This window comes from Haliaeetus albicilla, chromosome Z, assembly GCF_947461875.1.
Source record: "Haliaeetus albicilla chromosome Z, bHalAlb1.1, whole genome shotgun sequence".
NCBI classification, from domain to species: domain Eukaryota; kingdom Metazoa; phylum Chordata; class Aves; order Accipitriformes; family Accipitridae; genus Haliaeetus; species Haliaeetus albicilla.
The window spans coordinates 5,588,805-5,615,404 of record NC_091516.1 but is presented as its reverse complement, the minus strand read 5'-3'; the positions used below and the strand labels follow the sequence as shown (position 1 = coordinate 5,615,404).

General features: G+C 36.9%; 1 long non-coding RNA gene across 3 annotated transcripts in view; it reads left to right on the top strand.

Annotated features, from left to right (window-relative positions):
• Positions 1-26,600, top strand: part of LOC138683762 (uncharacterized) — a 95,936-nt gene that overhangs the window by 36,537 nt on the left and 32,799 nt on the right. For all 3 annotated transcript variants that reach the window (XR_011323198.1, XR_011323197.1, XR_011323196.1), the window contains exon 2: positions 26,277-26,420. This is a non-coding gene — a long non-coding RNA (uncharacterized lncRNA). The remainder of the gene's footprint in view (positions 1-26,276; positions 26,421-26,600) is intronic.

The window sequence follows — 26,600 nt, the reverse complement described above, 5'->3', positions numbered from 1 at the left end:
AAATACAAAGCAAATAGGCATGTAAACCCAGATTAATTGGTACATTTGCATAGGGACAAATTCTGCTCTCAGTTATAGCAGAGACACAACCTTGTTGACCCAATTAACATTACCCAAGGGCCAAATTGGCCTGAGGGTGTGTTGGTCCCTTCTTTTTGAATAACATGATTATTTGGAGAGGCAGCTGTTGGGTAGTCTTAAAGCAGAGGTTAATAATCTAATTGTGTTACATCTCAGGCTAATAAAACTGTAGCATCTGAGTGTGATGAATTATTGAAGAAGACAGAATATCCTGGGTGAAGCAATAAAGGAGAGATGATAAACACAAACTTATTAAAATTAGTAAGTATCCTGAGGTGACACATAGTATCTTACAGTTAGTTTTCTGCAAGGGAAATTGGAACAGCTACAGTCAGTAAAAAAAGAAAAGTAATGAAGGAAAAAAGAAGCATACTGGATATAAATGAATATGGAAGATGAATACAAGTAATAAGGTGATTTACTGAAAATTGCTTTGGCTGTTTTAAGGATCAGTGGTGTCACAGAGAACACTTAGAATTCATATTGGAGTTGAAGGTTTCTGGAGAGACATTATTTCTGCTAAAAAATTGAGGGGTTACTTCCATTTATGAAAGCAATAGGTGCATTGTGAAAATGTGTATCACTGTTGCAGTGACTTCACATTAATTATTTTCACAGAAACAGGTTTCAAAAATTGCACTGCAATAAAAGAATGTAAACAAACTGAAATACTTCCACAGGACAACAATGCTGTATATAAGCCCAAATAATTCAGAATACAGTAATATTTTGTAATACAAAATACAGTTAAAAGTGAAATGGAAATTTTGGGGAGAACTTGGATGTTCATTTCATTAGCTTTAGTGGGTTTGGGTTAGGCCAAGACAAAAATCTCATTGTGAAAGTAACTACATGCTAATGAAAGAATAGCAGAAGCAATTAATAGAAATACAAAAGCTTTTGAATGACAATAATTCTGTCTCAGAAGTTAGGTCTTTTAAAGACTGTTGAGAATTGTCTGCTTCTATCTGTGGGGAGAATTTGGTCAGATTTCAGCTTCAGAGACATTCTTCTCATCATGAAGTCCATATTTGGGCACAGATTCCCAAGCTGATGATTTGCTTGAGAGAAAAATTTATCAATCTCCAGCTGAAGTGATTTGAAAGGTTCCCATTGGCTCCAAATGGGAGTTGGAACAGGCTATGTGTAAGAAGGTAGCCCCTAATCTCTCTAGCAGACTAGCTCATCTTTGCTGCTTTTTAAATTAAGTTTTTTAGCACTGCTAGATCAACTAGTTTCAGTTGCTAAACATGCTATCAAACCAAGAGATTTCTAATCTAGATGTGCTAGAAAAAGGCAACCTGGTTTAAATGGCCAACACTGAGCAAAATATAGTAAAACAGAGAAAAAACCATACAAAAAAGTAAAATGGGATCAACCCAGAATAAAATTAATCTCAAATCCTATCTTGCTGTTGTTCAGAGTAACACTTTGGCAGATGTTAATGAAAGTTGATTTCTGTTGGTATATTTGGGGAATTTTAATACAGCCAAACAGGGAGGAGCATTTCACCCTTGTGATGTGACAAACTATTTCCTTTTTGTGCCTCTCCTCTCAGTTCTGGTGTATAATGCTATCCTTTCCCCACTTACACTGTTAATGCTGTTTTCTGGAATAGAAAACATCTTTTGGATTTGTTGGGCTTCAAAACAATGGAGAATATTTCCAGACATCAGGAAAATTGTTAAAAATGTTAAACACATTTTATAGTTGAAATGGCCTCAGTACATTTATTTGTTGTGCAACAATACTGTAAAAATCTTGATGCAAATAGCAACACAAAGTTATGGGGAAGCAAACTGAATGGTCATAGATCTTTGGATGGTATGCTTTGGCTCAGTGTCCTACTGTTTGCAGGATCCAACCTCTGCAGTGTCTATCAAGCTCTGTAATTTTGGGTTTAGAGATTTTCCCACTTCACCACATTAATTAATGTCTTTCAAGCTTCTGATTCATACGGTGCTGTTCCTAGAAATGATTGAGGTGGAGGAATAAGATAATCATTCACAGAATTGCTATGTTTTTGCAAAATGAATTCTCAGATAGTATGTTCACTTACATTTCTCTTGTGATAAGTGAAGAAGAGCCGGAAGGTTTCCTGTCAAAGGGGATGTGTCATTTCTTCATATAGACTTTACAAATCGATATATATTTGTAGATTAAGAAGCAGCCAATTTTGGGGGTAGTTACAATGCTCATATATTTACTTTGGCATAAAGTTTAGCTAACTTGTTTTTTTACCTCTGAAAGATGAGAGCAATCAGTCCTTAACAGCAGACATGTAGTAAAATACTGTGCTGCAGCTATGTTATGTATTATTAATTCAGTTTTGATAATGTTGTAGGCTGTAGGTAATGCTGTAGATAATGCTGTAGGATAAAGGGGGATGATGGAAGGAGGGAGAGAAGATCAAGAGAAAACCAATTGGAATCAGTTTCAAAACAAGTAAAAGAGGTAGTTCTTCATGCAATAGGTAGCTGATTAGTGCAACACCCTGCCAAAAGATGCTGTGGATAGTAAAAATCTACACAGATTCAAGAGGAAAATGGAAAATTTAATAGAATAGACATTCATTGAAGATTATTAAATGTATAGAAACCATTTCTAGCTCATGAAGAGCTGAAAATACTTGAAGGCTGGAAGGTTTTAGGGAGAGACAATGTGTACCCTTGCCCTGTTCTTACTCATACTTAGGCATCTGCCTGTGATCCCTACCAGAGACCAGGCTTGGGATCTGGCAGACTTTTGCTGTCATCTGGAATGAATGGCTTTCTAATGTTACTATGATTTAGGAATAAAAGTTTAATGTTTACTGAATGCAGTAGATAGTTTTAATTTACCAAACATTATATATAAAATATAAATATATGAAATATTCCTTACCTTAAAAAGAAATACACACCACAGATATGTGTCATCACTCATTTTCTTCTGATGTGATTCCATGAAAGAACAGTGATCTCATTGTATCGCTGTCTGTCTGTCTATGAGCCATAATTTAATTAGCAGGAAACTTAAAGTGAAGGTGCTTAGAAGTAAGATTTTCATATGGGAATTCCGATGCTCTGCTTTGTAGTGGCTTCATTTGCCCAGAGTGGGTAATCAGAGTTTTCTGAATACCAGGTGTCTTCACTGGGGCATTTAAAATAGAATCATTAGAGAATTCTGGTGACATGATGTATGGTTTTTCTAAAAGAAAACATTTCCCAGCCTAAGATGAAATACACATGGACAAACCCCAAGTGCCTTACAGTGAAACTCAGTGCAAGCAGAAGCGTCCACCCATACAGATTAAATTGTGGGACTGGATTCCAAATATGTAACCCCGCCAGCTTCATGAGTAGCACAATGAAGGTTTTGCAAACATGAAACATGTGGTCAGTGATATATCATTTTGGATGTCTTTCTGATAGTATCCCATAACCCCTTTAGCAATTTTTCTGCCTTGATATGATAAACAGTGCCATGCGTTACAGGGTGAGAACTCTTTGATTTACGAGCATTTCAAAGGAGTAACGTGTACTTGTTCATTTGGTGTACGCAAGAACAAATTCTAGAAAAGCTTGTGTGTCTTTTCCTTTGGTTTGTTTTGCTGAAACATTACAAAATTGAGTTTTAATATTTAAAACTTACCAAAAAATATCCAGAATTTGATTCTTTTCTGATGCCTGGTCCAAACTCCTTGAAATCAATGGGAACCTTGATTTGATTTTCCTTGGTCTTGAATCAGCCTTCTAGTCATCACAAAATAATGATGGATTCTTTTACAATCAGACCATATTAGCACAAAACTTTATATTTAACTCTGTTCTTTAGTATCATATTGATCTCTTTTAAAATATATTTTATTTTAATGCTTATTCTGCATTCTGCATGTTTAAATGGATTCCTTTTATTCTTCAGTTATTCATCTCTAATGTCTACTAGGGTTCTGCTGCTTCAAGACCCTTATTATCTATTTGTGATTTATCCTCTTCTTACAAATAGTCATTCTATTTTGTCCTTGTAATACCCTGCTTATGTGTAGAAACATTTGTAGAAGACTGAAGTTATTTCACTGTAGTCTTTATGCATGAGGAATTATGTGGCAGTAAAATAAATGGTGAGTGGATGGAGGTCATGTCTTTACTCTTTCCTTCTTTAAAGCAGGATCTAGTGAGTGTGATTAGCAGCAACTTTTAGTTCAGCATCTGCATTTAATCAGAAGTTATTTCCCCATTTCCTAGGCTGCTTAGTGTAACACTTCACCACTTCATCTCCCTTCCCTGCCAACCAGGCAATAAAAGAAGGATTTCTAACTTTCTCCTCTCTTTTTTTTGGCCAACCTTGATAAAAATTAAATATATGATTTTCTGTAAATAAGTGATAACATAAGTAAAATAAATGACTAGACAAAACTTTTCAACGGTTTCTGATTTTGTACTGCGTGGTGCAGGAGTGACTCAGCAACACAGAATAGGATGAAAATGTTTAAATAATTACCTATATTTAATTTTAAGTTCAAGTATTAATTTCAGCTTGCAGTAATTAGAGGTGCAAAAAAGCAGTGTTTTCCTTGGTTTCTGGCATATCAATGACATTTACCATGTCATTTGACTCATGAGTTTGCAGTAAGGAATCCTCAGCATTGAATGTCCCCCTTCCTGCCCTAGGCAAAAGTGCTTAATCTGCTTTTCCTTGTAACAGTGGATCAAAAGCAATTCATATCTCCGTGGGAGATCACATGAAGAAACAACAATTTAACTATATAAAGTTGAAAGAAATTTTTGCCTTTTTTTTAAGAAAATAAGTCTCCCTTTTCCTGGACAAGGTTTGTAGCCACAAAACCATTGACATTCACATTCAAATATAGGTAATTCTTTATAAGGTAGAAATGTAATTGTCTTTTTTTTTTTTTTTTGGTTAGTTTTTTTGTTTGTTTGTTTTTGTAATCAGACACCAGACATGAATTTGGTTATATTGAAAGCAAAGATAGATAAAATATCTTTTAAAATGATCTCTTGCATGAAAATCTGCCAGCAGCTTTAATTAGTATTACAGAATTAATAAGTTAAAAATTAATTCCCTGTTACTTTTCTTTGAGCTGATTTCACATGAAATTTGTAATTACATTCTGTTGTCCTTCTGCTTGCCATGTCTTTGCTCACCCTCATGCCCAAATACTATGCAAAGATTTTTATGCTATATATAGTACATATAAAATATCATCATCACAAGGATCAGATTGGATGGGCCCATCTGGCTATGCCCAGAAGTTGCAGATAAGAAATAATCAGTAAAAAAATCTCAGCAATTCTTACTTCCTTTAGGTGAGGGGTTCATGTGACCCTGTACAGATTGGTACCAGACTGAAGCTAATTGCCTGTTCACTTCCAGAATATGGGAACTGGGGAAGATTCCAAGAAATTAGTAAAATATGGAAAAAAAAGCTTAACAAGTTTACAAGTTAAAAGTCCAGAATCCTATATCAAATGTTACAATTTTAATGGATCTGTTGCAGAACTGTCCTCTGTCCATGAAAATGAAGGATTTTAAAGTGTCCTGTATGGGGGCTAAATTCTGTCTCTAAATACTTATAGAAGGTGATTCCTGTCATCTAAGATCCGAATTGCCTCAGAGCAAGGCAAGGAGGAAGCCTAATCTTGAAGTGCAATAGTAACATGATGTAAAGTTGTCCTGGTTTCAGCTGGGACAGAGTTAATTGTCTTCCTAGTAGCTGGTACAGTGCTATGTTTTTGAGTTAAGCGTGAGAAGAATGTTGATAACACTGATGTTTTCAGTTGTTGTTAAGTAATGTTTAGTCTAAATTCAAGGATTTTTCAGCTTCTGATGCCCAGCCAGCGAGAAAGCTGGAGGGGCTCAAGAAGTTGGCAGAGGACACAGCCAGGGCAGCTGACCCAAAGTGGCCAGCGGGATATTCCATACTGTGTGGTGTCATGCCCAGTATATAAACTGGGGGAGTGGGGGAAGGGAGGGGGATTGCAGCTCAGGGACTAACTGGGCATCAATCGACGGGTGGTGAGCAATTGGATTGTGCATCACTTGTATATTCTAATCCTTTTACTACTACTATTGTCATTTTATTAGTGTTATCATTATCATTATTAGTTTCTTCTTTTCTGTTCTATTAAACCGTTCTTATCTCAACCCACGAGTTTTACTTCTTTTCCCAATTTCCTCCCCCATCCCACTGGCGGGGGGGGGGAGGCGCAGATAGTGAGTGAGCGGCTGCGTGGTGCTTAGTTACTGACTGGCGTTAAACCAAGACAAAAGTACAAACAAAACCAGACAAAAAAAAATGTCAACTTAAATAGAAATATTTTTCACTCTGGAGTATATTGCACAAGCACAGACAGTAAGACATCTAGAATTCCTCAGAAGTCTAGAACATAATTGAATGATAATGATATTCAGGTCCAAAATCTGTGTTTCCCTCTTAAGAGTTTAAAGAGAGAAAAAGAAATGTAGTTCATGGATTGTGAAATTTTCCCTTCACTGAACTTCAGGCACAGGTAAATGTTACTGTTATGTCATTAAGGAATGTTTGGGGGCTGTTTTTTCAGGGTGGGAGGAGGGAGCTATGTGGGTTTTTTTTGTTTTTTTGTTTTTTTTTTAATATATGCTTTTCTTACTTGTTTGGACATCCATTACATTAGATAGGTGTCTCAGATTAAAGTTACTCTGCTGCCTTGTGGCTGTAACTTGAAATATCATCTCCTTAGTGGTTTAATTTATAAAATTCCCCATTATATTGATACTCATTCCACTTGGCATTTGTTAAACTGCATCCAGAATACTGTATCTGGTTTTAGACCCCTCCCCAGTAGAAGAGATAACCCTCCTGTATCAGAGGCTGAGTGTCAGAGATGTTAAATTCTCTTTTCCTCACTCTTCATTTGTCTCACTTTTGAAGCATAGAAACAGAACATGGAGGGGAAATTTGCACTGCTGCTGTTCTTGTGCCTGAACATATTTCAGACTTTGATGAGAGCAGTCCAGGGACCATTGAGAATGCCATACATAATCCTGGAGAACCAAAAAATGTGACAACATTAATATTTAGATGTCACAGAAACTGTATGTCTTCAGGATCAGAACTTTATGTGCCTCAGTGTTGCGTAGATCCCACCTTAGCTCTTCTTACATGTCCTCCTTTTAAATAATTTTTTTACTTTTCTTGAAACGAAAAAGGCATTTAGTTCAGAGGAATCACCTACTAGGCACTTACAGTGACCATGTGTGTCATACTTCTTTGTCAATGCAAAGGTCTTGGGCAATGCACAGTGTAAAGCATTTGTGCAGTCTATGTGAATAACTGACCCATAGCTGTCTTTGAGACATTCTAGAAAGGTCTTCCTGCGGACCTTTGGGCATGAGAAAGATGTGATTTTGGAAAGCTGAACTTCTCCATTAGCCTATTCTCTCTTTTCATGAGGGCTTTGTAGTGTGATGTCCATCATATGCCCAGACATACATTTATCTAGTAGTAAAAAGAGACAGTATAACCCATTTTAACTGAAACTTTTCTTATCCTGACTTAATTAAAATTAGTATAAATGGCTTATCATAAGAATTACTATGCTGAGACATTGAATCTCTGGGCCTTTCTAATTACCTAATTTTGAACAGATTACTCAAATGTTATTTGAATTCCTAAGTGTTCAGAACTCCCAATTTGTGGTGTCCAATTGCAGATATGCTGGTATTAAAGCATCACTGACTTAATACTTAAATAGCATAGAAACAGTGAGATAGTCTCTAGCCTCAGTCTAAACATAATAACAACAGTAAGATAATTCAAATATCCAGGATCCCATTCTGTTGCAGGTATTTTGAGAAATACTTTATATAGCTCTATTCACTAGTCCACCTTCAGATGACCTCAAAAGACATATTCTCATTGAAAGCAGCTTTAGATCTCTCCTGGTATTTGTAGCTATTCTTAACAGGAGCAGTTCGAATAACTCAATTAGCTTTTAAAATAGTGTAAAATAGTGACAGAATAGCATCTTAATAACAATTTTCAAGCCATATTCTAGAGCAGTAATTTATTCATGCTAATATTTACAATAATCATAAATTACTGCAGTGAATCATTATTATTTATGATATGCCAAATATGCAGAGAAGCCGTTCCTTCATAATCTCCACATTGTGTTGCACTGAATCAGGTTTGCTGGATGAACTGTCTTCATCTTGTACTTTATATAAAAACACACTAACTAAACCTCTCAACAGTGTTTTCCTTCAAGTGTTTGTATTATATTAAAAGATATCAAGGGTCATGCTGGAGAAAGAGAGAGCTTTAGAAGATCTCTGTTTAACACAAGAGAAGAAAAAACCATTCATTTTTGAGTTATCAATTCAAAATTCCATTAGAAGCCCAAAGTATTCGTTTCAGTACTATTTTGTGCTTTAAACATTGACCAATTTTTTGCTTTTGAAACTGAAGGGCAAAGTCCTGCTCTCTATTGACAGAAGCACATTTAACACAGAGGTAAGTACAGGTCAGTGTCAGACAGTGAGAAATTAAGGAAACATTATGCAGCAGAAGTTGTTTCAGGAAGTGGCTGTGTCTGGGGAAGGTGCTGATAAAAAAGGAAAAAATATTCCATTCATGTTACAACTAAGGCATTTAGGTATGGAATGACAATATAATGTAAACCAGGAGGCAAATAATTGCAGATTTGTACGGGCAGTCACTGAACACAATATTTGTACAAGAATATAAATTTGTAAACATTTTCTTATATTTTTATACTGAGGAAATGTTCAGCTGGTGTACAAACTATTGTTTCATCTTACTGTAGGAGACAAGTACACAGTATAGGCTTCACTTTGCTATTGAATCTCATTCACAATTTATCTCACTGCTTACTTTTAGTGGGAAGATACTTCCGCATTATAGAAAACAAATCTTCTTAGAGGGGAGGGGCATGTACATTATTTAGTACCAAATCAACATACGGTCTTTACTGCCATTGATCAAATTACATACCAAGTTTTTCTTAATAGCTACATCATGTTGACAAAGAAAGTTATTTATTATCAGTAATGTTGCAAGTGGCGAAAACTCTAAAATTAAAATTAAAATACCTTGTTTATTTTTCTTATACAAAAACTGTAGCCCTAACTTCATTCATAATGGCAGGGTACCAGAAATACTCAGACAGGAATGATAACACAGCAAACCCACGAATATGAAACTCCGCTTTTTCAAAACTGTCAAAATAAATGTATTCCTTAAAACATGACTTCTGGGTGGCTTGGATTAAAAACTGCTTAGTATGTATATTAATCCCATTTAGGTTGATGGGATATGTTAGTACAGAATCTTATGTACCTCATTAATTTTTGACATAGGATTATAACTTTTCTCTCTTCAGTCTACAGCAAGAGTTTCTTAGAGGGCAGACAGAATATTATTTTTGCGTGGATGGCATTGGATGATAATAGGACAAAGCTTAAGAGTGTGAGCTAGGTATGAAAGTTATGTATTCAAAAAGAGATGGCCAAATAGTTTTTCTTTGGATGGAAATCTCAAATCATAGATTAAAATTTTACCACCACAAGAAAGAGACCTAGAAAATGCTCTCACCCAAGCTTTCCCATACATCCTATTTTAAGTAGCTGAACAGCAGCTGCATTCAGCTGTTTCTTCATACACGGAATCATCTTTACATGGTTGAGTGAAAGCTCTTTTATTTTCAGCTCCCATTATTTCAATTACATATGTAGTCTGTCATGAAAACTGGGTTTATTTATTACAACATCTTTGCGACTGTCTGGTGCTTGAAGCATTCTCTTTGATTTCTTTTATTTTCATAAGTGGATCAACTAAAGCAGCTAAAATCAATTAAGATTCGAAGCTTTCCAAATGGAGGGGATTTGATTGTAAGTATATTTTGATGCAAAGGGTGAATTTATTTCAGACTTGTGACTCTCTCTCTAGCTCACGGGCTTCTCCTTAAGTTAGTTCTCATTCTTCAGCAAGGGAAAAAGCACAACTGCTACTAAAAATTCCCATCCTTCTCATCAGAAGGACCTGCTCCCCTAAAAGATGGAGGAGTTCCTTGGCTATGTAGGATAAGAAATAGAACAATATAGTATCTGGAAAGATTTTCCAGAATTCTACGTTACTGCATTATGTGACTATTATAGAAGGAAACTCCTCTGTTTTTATGTGTTTTTTACGGCTACAAGCATTACTTTATGAGAGATGTATGTATACAATTTCCAGTCAGTCTGGTTTTTGTTTTGCTTATAAAAAGAGTCTCTAACTTTTTAAAGCAGATGGTAGGCAAGATGGGCCACTTTCCTTCTTTGCCCCTGTACCATCAATGGCCAAGAATTGGCCAGCTGATTTCTTGACCAGAGTGCAGCTTTCTTCTATTTTATATAGGACTGGCTGCGAATATTTGAGTTTTGGTCATTTTGTAATGCACTCTGAAATTAAAGACAAAATCTGTTCAAGTGGCTGCTGGAATTGGTGAGGTTGTACTGCTGAGTTTGGGAGAAAAAAAGCTGAAATGGGGACCGGATGATTTCATCCCACTGCTCTGAAATATCCCAGACTCAGATACAGTCTTGTCTGGGCAGTCTTGGACATCATTGTGAAACCAGGACCCAGACAATGCTCCCAGTCTGGCAGATAAGATATTGGAAAGAAACAGCAGCTGGCAAAACAACTGTTAACATAGGTTTAAACACAGCAGAAACAGATCCTAATAGTGCTTTCTAAAGTTCTGACTAGTTGCTGAGCAGATCAGCTTGGTGATTCAGTCCCTTCATACCTTTCTCTCTTCTCATCTGTTTAGTCCACCTTTGCCGGTCTAGGGTCTTCCTTCTGAACCACTGAACCTACCTAACCACTGAACTGTAAAGTGTGTATGCAGTCTGCAGTGTTACAGTGCATATTGCTTGTATTTACTTATTTGTGTTTCTCCAGCTTTTCACTCGACTTACTTGTGTGGAGGTGGTGTTTATAGAGTGTTGTTTTCACTACGGATGGTCCTGGTTTTGTTCCTACATAGACACTGCCATAAATACAATTAACAATGATGCAGAAACTACACACTATGATCGCCCACACATGGCATAAGGGTAGAACAGTGCAAACTGTCATCAGTTCAAAGGCTCAGCTGGGTAGTAATAAAAACAAACATTTAGTGTATGATAATAATAGTCCCATTACTACATTGAATAATGCAAGTTTATTCATCCCAAGAATAATATTATGTTCACATGGATAATGGAAATTATTAGCCAAAAGTTTCCTTAGCATGAAGGGTTCATCTGGGTACAGGTAGATGTATTTTCATCTAAGCTACCTTAAGATCTGTGAAATGACCACAGAGGAATGTGGTGGTTAATGTAATTCTAAATAGGTGTCTACAACTGGTCAGATGGATCCTGTTTTAAAAGTGTCTGTTTCTCTGCACTGCCTATAGAGAGAGCCTACAAGGGCAGGCTCAGATGTAAAATCTGTGTGACAGAAATCTGAAGTGAGGTGAAATGAATCACACCTGAAAGATTTCGTTTCCATTTTCATTACTGTTAACAAACACAAAGCCATGAAGATGAAAAGCTAAATTTATATACCTGTCAAAAAACACAACGTGAAAGAGAAGCGACAATCATGACTTGGTAAAAAAACAAAGCTAAAATATCCAACAGTCGATTGTTAGGATGCTGCCTACTTAGGGTACTCATTTCAGTTATGCATTGCCTGAAGGCTTCCTGCTTCCCAAGAAGTATCTTCATTAGTAGACGATAAGCTTTGCATAGTGGAAAACTGCTTTCAGTTTTGTTGTTGACACTCTGCCACTGTGAGTGGCATACTTAAAAATGAGTTGCTGGATTCTTAACTTCTGATGGACTGAAACTTCTTGACCTAGTAAACACTCGCCTGGTGTGATTATGAGAGAGACAGGTATGACATATTGCTTTCAGCACCCAAAACAGCCTGTCTCAGATAAGCAAATGGGCATACAGTTTTTCATTTCATTTTTTTATGGAATGTCAGGCCAAACAGAGAACAAGTCTGAAAATCTCCAGTAACATGTTGTGGAGGAGCAAGCATTGCCAGTTCAAGTTCTACCAAATATACTTGTTTCCTCCTCTGGGGAAAAAATCCCAAACAAAACCAAAAGAAAAACACCCACACAGGGAGAATATAGACATGAAGATTTCACCAAACCCAAAAGTTTTTCTTTGAATTATTAAGACCCTGATTTCATAACTGATAAGCAAGAGGCAAATGATCTAGCAATTGGATCAGGTTTGCTTCCATGTTTTGCATGGAAGCACGATCTGCCTCTATATGATCTATGTAACCTTTTGTAATACAGTTAACAGTGTGTGTTGGTATCAACACTCCTGTTTAGTAATGTAGAATTCATGTTGCACTTGAAGATCTGAAACCTTATGGTATTACTTAGCAATTAAATTCAATTTCTATTCTTAGCATGAGAAGTTAGTAACATAATTCAGCAAGCAGGAAGCCTTTTGGAATTCTGTACTTGTAGGAAACAGTTGTGTGCTAATTTGGTGATTATGTATATCCCCATTTGATATCTATATTTCAACAATAGCTGGAGTAGAAAGCCATGCACATAAATTTTGAAGATATGACCTCAGGAGCTGACTCAGTCTGAAGACCACTATATCTATTGCACTGTACAGCTGTGGCACTTACTACCTCCAACAACAGTTACGTCCTAAAAGATCCATTTATTTTGGCACATTAGAGTTGCACAGTATTTTTCTGATGTAAAGTTTTCTACAGGAAGAACATTTCATGAAAATCTATGTTTTCTATAGGAATATGTTAATCTGACAAAAACTTTGTAAAAATTGCTTGAAGGGAGTTAAAGCATTCTGACTTTCTCTGGTCTTTCAGTATTTCCTAGCAATATGAAAGTGAAACACAGTCTTCTTTAGTTCAAATTACTTGTCACTTGAAATAAGTGACAGGCTATAAAAATACAGCTTGTCTGACACAAAGTAACATTTTGAAAAATTCTGTTTCATGGTAGAATTGTTTTTTGTTCTGATTTCTAACTGGAAAAAAATCATGGTCAAAATGTCTTCTCAGCTCTCTTTTACCTGCCTCTATTGCATGAATGCTATGATTCAAATTATTAAATATATATTAATATAAGTATTTGTATTGAGCCTAGAAAACAAGGCTTATGTAATCAACAGTTTGCTTGTACACCCTCAGATTTGAAATTGCTAGCTATTTAGAGGAGGGAAGTAGTCTCAACAATAAGTATGTTTCTATAAATTTTACAAATACAGCAGCTGGATAGGGGAGTGGAGCCCAGGTCACTGTATCCCCAGAACAAAGTGGAGGCAGCACTCAACTGTTACACATTTTATTTGGCAGCAGATGGCTGCCAGCTAGTCCTTCAGACCAGCCACAGTACTGCTGATTCTTTCCCTGGTGAGGATATGGTAGAAGTGTGTTGAATAATACGAGGGAGCAAAGAACATAAATTCTTCTGAAACAAAACTTTACTAGTTCTGCTGACCATAAAAGTGGGTTTTAATTATTAGGGTAGCATTCTTAGCCTATAGTCAGCAAGTAAATGATTAGCCTCAGTTTATCTTTGACATTGTTGTAGTTTAACCCCAGCCAGCAACTAAGTACCCTGCAGCCTCTTGCTAACTCCTCCCTGCCTCCCGCTGGGATGAGGAGGAGAAATGAAAACAAGTAACACTCATGGGTTGAGTGAAGAACAGTTTAATAATTGAACTAAAATATATATAATTAATAATAATAATAATGAAAAGGAAAATAACAAAAAGAGAGTGGAATATAACCCAAGAAAGATAAGTGATGCACAATGCAATTGCTCACCACTTGCTCACTGATGCCCAGTCAGTTTCCAAACAGCGATCTGCCTCTCCTGGCCAAATCCCCCCTCCCCAGTTTATATACTGGACATGACATCAGATGGTATGGAATATTCCTTTGGCCACTTTGGGTCAGCTGCCCTGACTGTGTCCCCTCCCAACTTCTTGTGCCCCTCCGGCCTTCTTGCTGGCTGGGCATGAGAAGCTGAAAAATTCTTGACTTAGTCTAAACACTACTTAGCAACAACTGAAAACATCAGTGTGTTATTGACATTATTCTCACACTAAATCCAAACCACAATGTTACACCAGCTACTAGGAAGAAAATTAGTTTTATCCCAGCTGAAACCAGGGCATCTGGTTCTAACCAATCTATCACATTGGACTGAGGTTACCATGTTGGATTGGGATATGGTTGACGTGATTTCTGATGATCTTACATGAGACTAGACCAGACTGACAGAGAAGCTGTGCAAATTGCCTTTGAGGATGCTGTGTCTACATTGTAGACCAATCATCAATAACTTTTATTTACAATGTTCCCTGATAAGATTTAAGCTCTATTCTATTTACAATATTTCTTATAGCATTATGCTTAAGCTCTTAAAATATGCAGTCATAGAAAAATTTAGGTGAAAGGGACCTCTGCAGGTCTTCAACTGCAGCCTCTTGCTCAGTGCAGAATGCATGTCAGGCCTCAGTGCAGGCCTCAGTGCAGACTCCTGTCACTTCAGGCTCTTGCTCAGTGCAGGACGAATGTGAAGATTAGATCAGGTTGTTCAGGGCCTTGTCCAATTGAGTTCTGCAGCCTCCAAGGATGGATGTCCCACACCGTCTGCAAGCAACCCTTCCAGTGCTTCAGCACTATCATGAAGAAGAATTTTTTCTTCATGGACAATTATAATTTCCCTTGTTGCACCTTCTGACCATTATCTCTTCTTCTTATGCTTCGCTCAGAAGAGAAGGCTAGAATGCGCCTTCCAGTAGTGGAATCTGCAGTTACGTCTCCTCTTCTTCAGGCACACACACACAGTCCCCTCTGTGTCTCTAACAGCATGTTCTCCAGTCCCTGATCATCTTAGTGGTGGGCTTTCTTCTAGATTCTCTCAGGTCTATCAGTATCTCTTTTGTACAGGGTGAGGTGTCTAAAACTGACCCCAGTATTGCACATGCAGCCTCACAAGTGTCTAGTACAGCAGCATGGTCACTTCCATCAGTTTGTTGGCCACACTGTTGTTAATACAGCCCAGCAAATGGTTCATCTTCATACTGCAAGAGTACACTCCTCAGTCATGTTTAAATATGTGAACATCCCTCATGCCCAGTTTAGTTGTTATCAGCCACAATTTTCAATAAGCACTGAACAGCTTCTGTCTCAAAGGAAGACTCCTTTTTTTTACTCAAACTAAAACATACCAACAAATTGAAACACTAAACAAAGTTGCTAATCCCTTCAACGTGTTTTGGCCTGTGTACTTACAGAGAAGTGTAGGGATTTGAAGGTGTTGTTATTGTTGCTGCTTTTCTTGTGTCTCTTCTCCCTTTTTACAGTCTGTATCCCATGAATATGGCATTTTATTAATCTGAGGCTGACATGCCCTGACTTCAGTCTTGTGCTCCCTCATAATTTTACACTGTTTTGGGGGTCTGGTTTATAAGCAAATTTGCAGACAGAGAACTCCATTCACCTGAGGACTTGTAATTCCTGGGTTGGGAACCATAGCTGAGCACTTTCATTGAGACATTTTGCCAGCAGGCTTGTTAGCGAACAATTAGAGCCCTCCTGACTGGTTGTTGCTGTCTTTGAAGATGCACTTTATGAATCTTTTGCTTTGAAATGTTACATCTACCATGTCTGTTGAGCACTGAGCTTGCTCTCAAGGCCAGCTTTACCTGCTGTCAATGCTGTTAACCTGCAGGAGAGTTCCCTGTGTTTCACCCTTTCCACTTTGGTAAGACAGAACCCCTTACTACAGGCACAGTTCATGTATTTCCAAGTAGTCCCATTTCTAAGTCAATAGACTGGGCCTTGGTGTCATTTCAGTCACATTGGGAAGTATGTGAGAATAAAACATAGTCTTTATGAGCTTGAGCCTTAATGTTCCCTACATCTTCCCATTCCATATATTTAGTTGTATTATGTGACTGATCATATTTAAATGATGTTCAAATCCATGATTTGTTATGATTGGTTTGTCATCCATTCCAACTTTACAACCATGCTTCCACCTGTGTTTGCACTGAGAACATTATCTTCTGAAACTATATGTTTGGCATTTCCCAGGATCTGGCTTTGTCCAAACATTAAGCAAATAACTCAGTGTTAGTGTCTTCCAAACAGGGCAGAAACACTCTCACATTGATATTGGCATTAGCACACATTATACATTATCGCTATTTTTATGATGCTAATCTAGGATCAGGATATGTACTGCCTTAGGACTTGTATGGACACAATGAAATGATAGAGGAAACAAGTTTACTCAGCAATGGTTTGTATAAGTAAGTAGGATATATGGGTACCTAACACAGGACCCATACAGGACCTTTAATGAGGCACATCAGCCACACACTCTTCATTTCAGCGTTATGCAGATAGCTAATGAATCAAGAACAAAAATCCTTTGGACTACCTAGGAGAAGTGAGACATATCCCTGCTTCTGAGGCTTGTAGAATTGCAGAAATGAGAGTTGCATCCAGGTACCGTGAACAAACTGCTGCTTTCTGCTCCATCATGTATCCTTAACTGCTAGTACTACTAACTGCCCCACTGGCCTGTGGACTTCCATCACATCCTTGCCTTCACTCAGGAGCCATTGAATTCAAAGTATGGCAAAAGTGGATTTCATCCTCTCAACTTCCTGAAATTAGGAATTTGCTACAGAAACTCCATCTTGTGACTAAGTGTGGATGAAAAAAATCCCACATCCTTCCTCCTCTGAATAGAACATTGACAGTTCTAAGATCCAAATTTAATTACCTCATGGAAGAAAAATTCTATTCAAGTAAATTCTTATTTATAAGCTATCTACAGGAAATTAGTTTTTTTTCATTTTTATTTAGATATGTGCGTTTTCCTCATCAGCCACAAGATGGGAGTATTGACCTTTAAGGCTGTGTTTTAGTTTGTGTTTTGTTTTTTTTTTTTTTTTTTTTCTTTGTGCTGTGCCAGGCAGAGACTTTGAGAAAATGTTTTGTTCCCTCCTGAACAAGCTCTCTGCAACGAAGTAAACTGGAAAGAGTTTCTGGAATGTTTAGAAAATGTTAGTTAGCCTCATTCCCAATATGAATCCAGAGGGCAAATGTCATGTGTACACTAAAAAAATTTGTGACTAAGCATCACATTTCTCTGATACAAGTTTCAAAGCAGTTCTTTTTCAGTTCTGCACTGACCTGACACCTTTTCAGATAATGGTTTCCCTTTAGCACTCTCACTAGGCCGTAAGGATAAGTAGAGTAACAGATCAAAACACTTTATGCTGCATTTACAGTTTACCATCTGCAAGTCTGATAGAGCAAATCTTATGTGATAAAATGACCAGCTCTGAGTAATTTTGGGAATGAGAACTCATGTTAAGAAAACATTAAGAAATAGAAAATCCCACAGTTAAATTTTACTACATGGGCAATTGAAGGACTACTTATTCTGCCTTTAGGCTTATTTCTGAAAGGTGTGAGCGTGCAGTGATGTCCTGTTTGTCGTATGACACATAGTGCTTATGAAGGCACTAAAAGAAAATGGACCAATCCCAAACTATTGATTCTAAAATTTCTGAGCATTGAGGAAGTTCAGATATGAACCTCCTTGGCCTTTACTCAAAGCAGTCATAACTTCTGGGAAACTTCTATCTACACATAAGTTATGTGACCCATATCCCTCTTACATCTGAAACATAGCATCACCCAAGCTGCCTTTTTTTTTTGTTCAGTTTTTTTCTTGTCACAGCAATCGTCCCCTTCTTCTTAAGTTAAAGAGAGAAGCATTTTTCTAAGGAGTGTGTAGATGGTACTTGCATACATTTTTACCTGTTAATGGAGTTTGTATATGTATACAGATATCTGTGAACAGCTTTGAAAAATTGTGAAGTGTAGGAAGGCATGTACTTATTTGGAACCAGTTGGTGCAAAGAAGAGAGGGAATGACTTAACCATTACATGCTGTGTGCAGGTATTAAAGCAAGAGTATTCAGACAAAATATAATTTCCAGTTTGGCTCATTAGATGAATGTTATAAACAAGAGTTGATTAATGCTTTTGAAAGGTAATATCCTAATAAATTTTCCAAAGAATTTGGCCTTTATTCAAATACTGAAAAGAAAAAGCAGATTTTCTCAGAAGCACAGAAGTGCAGTACTTGCCATTGAGAAATTTTGATTCAGACTATATTGTGCACTGTTGTCTTTTCTTAAAGTAGCATGCTGAAGTTTCATTCTGATTTGTTCTTTTCCTTTAAGAACTCTTAAAACTGATTCCGGATTTAAACCAGTTTATTGATAATAGGAGAGAACAACCCTGGATTTAGTATAGATGATACTAGTAAAAAATGGATTAGCCATTATATTTTGCATTGGTGAACCCCATCTTTTCAGGGTTTGTCAACTGTACCTAGCTGTAAATTATTAGCCAACTTCTGGCTGCATTTTAGAAGCTGAAAACTTGCATCTTCTTGCTCCTGTGTTGCAAATGTACTGGAAGCTTTTGGGCTTCTGTTCCTTCCATGCTGACAACAAGGAGAAGAAAGGCTTAGGTGGCTTCTGGCAAGCAGTAACAAAACTGCAGCAGATACATTCATGTTCTCCCCATATGCCTGGGCCTCCTGTTGAACCTGAAACCTTGTCTTCCCTCACTGTGATCCTGCTAGGAACTTGATATTATGGCCTCTCCAAGTATAAAAGACACTAGTCATAGACATCTACAAATAGCTGAGGAAATATGCCTTAGACATAGTGCTACATTGAGAGAAATAAAAAGAAGTCTCTCTAAGAGAAGAGGAAAGGAAGTGCAGCATTTCCATGGCAAATAGCATGCTGTTCCTTTGGCAGAATTGTGCTTGGAAGAATATGCTTTCTGCCTCTGTTCTCTGTTGTTGTCTGTTGTCAGCTATCTGTTTTCTCTCTGAGTGCGGTTGTACTATAAAAAGTAGCTGATGCCTTTTTGTACCATGTTTTTAGTCCTTCTACATACTCAGAATCAGACCTGTTTGCCTTCAGGTCAGTATAACATTTATTTTTGTCTTCCATTTCTTCTAACAGTGTAGCTGTATAGCTATGTGAGAATCTTTCCCTTAATGTCATTTCACAACATAGTTTACTGACTTGCAGTCAATTTAATCCTTTCCAGTCTCCCACACAACATTAAGGTAGTTTCTGGAAGAGCCCAGAGACAGTAGGTTTCACAAAGGAGTACTCAGTGCCTCCTGAATGTGACACTACAGATCTTCTGTAGTGTGCCCTGTCAGGCATTCCTAAGACCCTCCTAAGCCACCTGGTGCCTATTTATGGAGGAGAAGAAGGATTAATTCCCAAGTGGGAGGCAGACCTAGCTTAAGGAGTACAGAAAATTTAAAACTCATTCTTTGGTGGGTTACTCCCTTAGCTGGGAACTCCTGAATTAAAATATAGCTGGTTTTCTTTCCTTTCCAAGTATATTTTAATGGGGATTTAGAGTTTCTGGATGTTAAACTGCCTGGTAGGAAGGCAGCCAAAGACCTTTGCCAGCTATGAATTATTTTGATTAAATGAGAACTCCTTTGATGTAGATGTAGAAAGAAGGAATCAGACAATATAATATTGGAGATGCCACTTTATTTAAAAATGTTATCTGAATGAAAGAACCGCCTTACAGTATCAGACTGTTACTTCTATATAAGTTTCAAATAGGATCGTTTCTACTTACAGTAAAATTGAAGGTAATCCTGAAAATCATGCTCCTATGTGTTTACAGGCCTGAAAGGCTGAATTCAAGTCTATTTCCACCCCCTGTGATCAGATGGGAGTGAAAGGAAAATCGCAAGCTGGGTGAGACTGGAGTTGCAAGTCTCCAGGCAATGCCATGTCTGGATCAATAAACAACCATGAGAGACTTCAATGTGCATCTCATTAATCTGGGCATTTATTAAGGTGTTTCTCATTGTCTCACATAGGAGTCTTTCTACTGGATAAGTTGACTTTTGTGGATTGTATTATAAAGAAAACAATTCTACTCAAGCATTTTACAGAGGTCCCTCAGCACCTGCTTCAGAGCTCAAAAGACAGTTCAGTCAAGTATTAGATGACTTCCATCTTTTTACCCTGTCTCATTTACAAGTCCATTAATTTCAAATGCACTGGCAGTCCCAAGGAAGCCAATGGTCTTTGTCACATGTGCTTATAGGCTTAATGTGTAAAATGGCTTGCCTTCTGTATCCGTGAGATGTTACCTAAATGTAAGACATCATGTTATTGCAAGGTCAACACTGATGAGATATAAGACTCCTTACTGCAGTTGAATTCACCTGTTTTTGTTTAGTTATCTTACCACAGCAAACTTTTTTTGAGTAGTATTTGTCCATGGATTTTTTTTTTTTTCAGTATGGTGACATGGTATGTTAACAAAGCAGCATCACAAAGGTGGTAGCTTTCACAGAGGTGAGAAAGATAGAGGCATAATAGATTGAAGATCTCTAGAGACATTTCAGTTTTTCATCTGCAATAGTGATTAAAAAGTGGCAAAACCAGATTTTTCTTTAAAGGTCTAACAGGAACTGGGGTAAAATGCTGGTAGCATTTTTAAATTACTGAAGGCTGTGGGCAAACAAAAGCATTTCCCATACCTTATGCAAGTTCAGAAAGTATTATGGAACAAATCTATAGCACAAAACTTGTAGAGGTGGAACAGCAACATAAGGCATTTCTGGTCTTACTATCTCCTTTACAATGCTGTTTTGTTTTTGTTCTGTCCTCGGGTTGCAATCTGGGTGTAGCTGCACTCCCCAAGAAGCCTGTCTGTATGCACAGAGATCACATGTGTTGTGCAGCACTGCCTGTTTCTACACACTCCCTGGAACAGTCAAGGCAGAGCAGAGAAGGGACAGGGAGAAATGGGGCTGGAGTGGAACTAGAATTCCATTACATGTCTACTGTAGAGCCATCTTCATCATAAAAACTGGCCTGACAATTTTAGCTTTAATCATCCCTATCTAAATTCTCTTTGATGTTAAAGATGGGTTACTCTCATCCCCCTTTCTTGTCATATTGCGGGCAAGCATCACTAAATCAGGTAGCAAGATGCAGACCTTTCAGGAAACCCAGACATGGAGTGAACAGTTTTCTCCAGCCCTTGAAAGTACATGGGATTGATCTGTTTGCTGTACAATCCCCAAGCCCCAGGCTAGGGATAAAATTTCTTAGAAGAGAGGCAAACTAAATCAATTCTCTTCTGTTGCTGGGGTAAAGTTGGTCAATAGCTGATATTTTAAAGCACCTCCATCAACAATTTATGAGATTTATTCAGTTTATGCGAAAGAGCACTCCATAATCATCACTACACAGTGATGGCCCAACAGGGTGTTGCTAACTGGATATCATTTAATAAAAGTTTTTCAAGTGCTCAGCATGCTTTCATCAGAGGGTGATTTTTGTTTTTATCCTTGTTTTGTATGAACATTAAGAGGTAATCAAGAAGTTATAAAAGTTGATGATTTATGAAGCTTTTGAAGTGGTGGGTGAAATTGTAGGCTAGATATAATGCTCATATTGATCACACTGTTGGTAAAAGCATGATAAGACTGTTGACTAAAAGTGCTATTAAAATAAATTTTATGACAGGCTGTTAAATAGAGATTTAGTATTATTTTCATAACTTGATTTTGGCTAATAGTGGTCTTGGTCAACACTGGGCTGTATAGTGTTGATGGGGGCATAAACCTCACAAATATTACCGAAACTGGTGGATAGTCCTGGTGTGTTTTCAGTATTGGGAATGTAGTTACACAGATACCAAATCTTTCCTATACCAGGTCTTCAATTTCTAAGGTTACCAGCAGTATTCTTGTCTCTTAAACTAACCTTTTGAAATTTTTGCTCCATGCTCATGGGTTCAAGCCAGTTTGCTCCTTTAATACCTCAATCTCCTCTTGCTTTGTTGATAATTTTTTATACAATTCTTCTACATTTTCTTCCTTTTCCTTTTTTCATATGCTGAGACTACTCTATTACCTTTCTTGTTCCAGTTTTGAAAGCACAAGGGAAAACAAAGTCATGATTTATCTCTTTGCATATGTAGTCCCATACCCATTAGTTCCTATCTCATATTATCCACCATTTACAAAGAATTCTAAGAACTTCTTTTTAAAGTTTCATAAGTATGTCTAATTCAGTCCTTTTTTTTAGCTCTTTTCTCTCCCACTACTATGTTTTTTCATTTCTAGCAACTTGCATTCTGAAGACAGTCTCAGAATTTATATTTCTCTTTCTGATAAATCACCACCAAAACACAGAAGAAAATTTTGGCCAAATTTGGGGTTCTCATTTTGACACACTTTATCTTTACATCTCCCTCCTTGACTGTATTTACATTCTATTTCACTGCATCCATTTGAAGAGCTGGTTTCTTCATATCAATGCCTTTTCAATCTGCTGGTTGTTAGTTAGGTGAATAGATGCATGCAAGCCCTAATTTGGGGAAACAATCCAGTGCTAGCCTTTAGGACTGTGCAGCTTCCATCTCTGTCTTTTTGTGTGCAGATTTTTGTTTCTTTGGTTTTCTCATATTGGTGCCCACTGTCATTTTTCAGATAAAAATACTGATTCATATACTTTTGGAATGAGATCTGGTTTCTTTGACTCATCTAGTTTATCGCACATCTGATATGTAATCTAGTCATGATATGAGAATGTCCAATGCTATTATGAGAAAACTGCAAAATTCATTTTATACTAATACAGAACCATATTTTCAAAGTAAACAAAGGTATATTATGAAACACAAGGACCTTATCTGAGAACACAGCTGCTCTGGTCTGTATTTCTGGGTGATCACCTGAGGCTGCACAGTACAGATCTCTGCAGGATGTGCTGTGTTCCTCTTGAAGAATTACTTCCCTTCAATCTAATCCACACAGGCTACTTATGTTCACAGATGTTGCCACCTTTCCTCTTTCCATAGTAAATGGAGTAAAAATCACCAGAATAAGATTATGGGTATCATAAAACTAATCTGAAAAGGACTCTTTTACTCATTTGAATTTAGACTGGTTATTACATTATTCTTCTACAACCTTCTTTTGACAAAGAATAAAGCTAATTTTAGTTCTGTTTCTCTTTAGAAGAATTTCAGAAGCAGAGATTCACTGATGTTAGTTATTCTGTTCCTGTTCATTACAGTAGCTAAACAAATACTGTAAGAGTAAAATCACTGAAAAGACACAGTGCAGTTGCTATTTTTTTTTTTTTTTCCAAATTCTTTTAGAAAACACTGCTAACAGTAGAGGGTTTTTTGTTGTTCATACGGCCAAAGATACCAAGACACCTATGGCAAAATCTTAGCAAACCAAGAAATGATGTCAAATCTGGATGTAGTTTTCATTTATCTTGAAAATATGGTGAGTTCCCTCTGGAGTATCTCTGAAGATGGGAAATTCTACGACATATTGGAAGGACTTTCCAAACCAGCAGGTGTTGGTATGTCTCTATTCAAAAGTTTGATTCCAAAAACCACAGAAAACCAGATTCTGTGAGCCTGTTATATATACGGAAATTATATTAGCTATTAAAACTAGACTAAATTTGTGACTAAAGAGTAAGAATATCATTTATGTCTGTTGCTGTTACAGCTTAAATATATTATATAGTCTTTCTTGAAGCATGTAAAGTAGTACAGAAGATAAAAAATTAAATTGTATCTACAATGTGGGACTAGATTTTCCACAAAATAAAAATTAAAAAACATTATTCCTATGATAAAAAATAAGTTACTTTTTCAATAATTGATGCTTTTTAAAAGTGCTTAATTTACCTATCTTTGCAGATATTTGGGGTAGTAATAAACTTGGATTTGTTTATATTTAACGTGAACCCATTCCTCTTTTGATAATGAAGAAATAATATGAAGAGGAATTTAACTTGTAAAGAGTAGATGTTCCAAGGTTTATTAGGCACATGACTGTAATGTCAGTTTGGGAGAAAAAGAGCTGTGAATTAAAAAAAGGAATGTTTCAATCCTTGGGTTTTCTGTGAGACATACAGTGAAAGGCTAACAACACAGAAAAAATTGTTGTAGACATTAGACATTAGAAAAAAATTGTGAAAAAGAGCACAAAGGATTGGGGAAGGGCTGCCTTAAGAATGACCTTACATAATATTCACATATGTGGCCTTTAAATAGCTGGCTGTATCCATGGACATTAGACAAGTATGCAATTCTTTGGAACTTATCTAAGCAATATGGGAGTTCTCATGTTTTCATTCATGATGACATAAATGATAACAACACTGATAAGCCTAAATATAGAAAAAGAACTAGGAGAGAAGATTATATCATCATTAGATTTTTTGTTTGTTATAACAATTAACTGAACCACCCTGTATAAATCAACTAAGCCTTGTCTGCTGACTTACTGGTTTGGCTTGAATTTTTACAGGTAAAATACCCTGTCAGAGAGTTGCACCATGTTCTCTTCCTAAAGGTCCTTATTTTCACCTGAACATATGTGAGAAAAATCTTTTGTGGTGTGTTAGAAAATTGACAAAAACTTTTCTATGTTTATGGACTGGACACTGATTTTTTTAGCACGGATTCCCACATGATACAAATCAGAACAGCTCTGCTGAAGTCAGTGGAGCAAATCAATCAATACTGGCTAAAGGTTTTGTCCCCAGTCAGTGTTTTGATGGGAAGACAGAAAAGGGACACTTTTCACTGTCACGTACTGAAAAACACCATGTGTCTTACTGGGTCAGGCTAAAGACTGCCCTTTGGAAAAAAAAAAAACAAACTAAACCCAAATCCGTGCCTCTTGGCTAAGCAAAAGAATTGTGCAGTTTTGAGTACAAACAATAGAGCCTTTGAACTAAAGATGTGCAGGCATGAAACTATTTATTTACAGGGAAAAATGACCCACTTCTCTAGGAACCTGACCCAATTTAATCTGCTAGAAAAAAATTGAAAAGCTAATCGACCTAAATTTTCTGAAGCAAAAGGTGTGTGGCAAACAGAGAACTGTCCATAGAGTTCATGAGGCAGCATCATTTACAGGTCACTTGCTCCATGAGTCAGACAGGATTTTGTTCTTTTTAATAGGCTGTGATTAGGAACATTACCTGAAGAACTTCCACAGAGCTTTGATCTGTCATTTCACTCTTTTGCATCTGTCTTAGGGATGCAACTACACTGTAAACAGCAGTATCACTTAAGTACAGTCAGAGTCTCAGGACAGGCTAAGATAACATTTGGTGATAATAAAGTACCTTCCTCAGACAGATGTGCAGAGATAGGAAGACCTGATTGTTGAATTGTCAGATCTGAGATAATTATCTCAGTAAGGTTATCCCAAGAGCTCAGCCTACAATACTACTGCTTTCAGAAATGGGCACAAAAATTATAATTTGATTAGTTCAGATGGTCAGTATGGTGGAAATCTCATATGCTTATTTGGTCTGAAGAAATTCATGCTCCTTTGTACATGCAGGATTCGTTCCTTGGAACAGCCCTGCTTTGACTCTGACCTATTTCTCGCTTTCTACATATCCATCAATGTAATGAATCATCAGAGACAGTCAAAACTGAGTCACTGCAGAAGTATTTATTAATAATATTTCAATGGCAAGTCATTCCATGCACTCTCTCCAATATGAATACCAATCCTGCAATTTTAGAGAATTGTATGAGTGGCATGTGGTATTCAAATCACGTTGGCATTTTTATTAAAAGCCCAGAAATGTCTGTTCCTCTTCTCAGGTAAATCAAAAGCTGGATAGAAAATGCTCAATGGACATTTCTTCTCTCTGTTTACAAAACTGCAAATGCAAAATGACTCATAGCTTCTTCCTATTCTTTTGCTTACAGAATTATGAAGGGACCACTAATTTGGAACCAAGAACAATATGAACACACTCTTACTCAAGTTTTTGGTAAAACTGACCATGTGAGATAGCAGTAGGAAAAAAAGGTAGTTTGAGACTGTGACCTTCAGTCACACTGAGATGAATAAAATTAGTCAAGGTATGAGATACTCTTCATCATGGGCATTTCAGCATTTACTCCATAGTAATTTCCTCTTGTATGTATATAGACAATGTGTGACAAATAGGGGAATGGATTTTTTAATTAATGTTTTTGTTCATTTGTTATTTTGTAGGTACTTTGTATTGTCTCTATTTGATACTTTGTACTGCCTTTGGACGGGCAGCAAAAAGTCCCATGTGAACTTGGGAAGCAACTGAAAGGTGCCAGAAAGTAAAATAAGACTGGAGAATACCCTCAAAGGATATGATGGCCAGAGGTAGGTTGACATTAAAGCATTTTATTAGGTGCCGGTAATTCTGCCTTTCTCAGTGATTTGCCTTAGTACAGGTAATTCTTGTGGTATCATAAAACTTCAGCTTTAACAGCTTGATTCAGTGGCTATTACTGCTAGGATTTTCACTGCTGTCATGATATACCAAAACATAACATCTTTTAT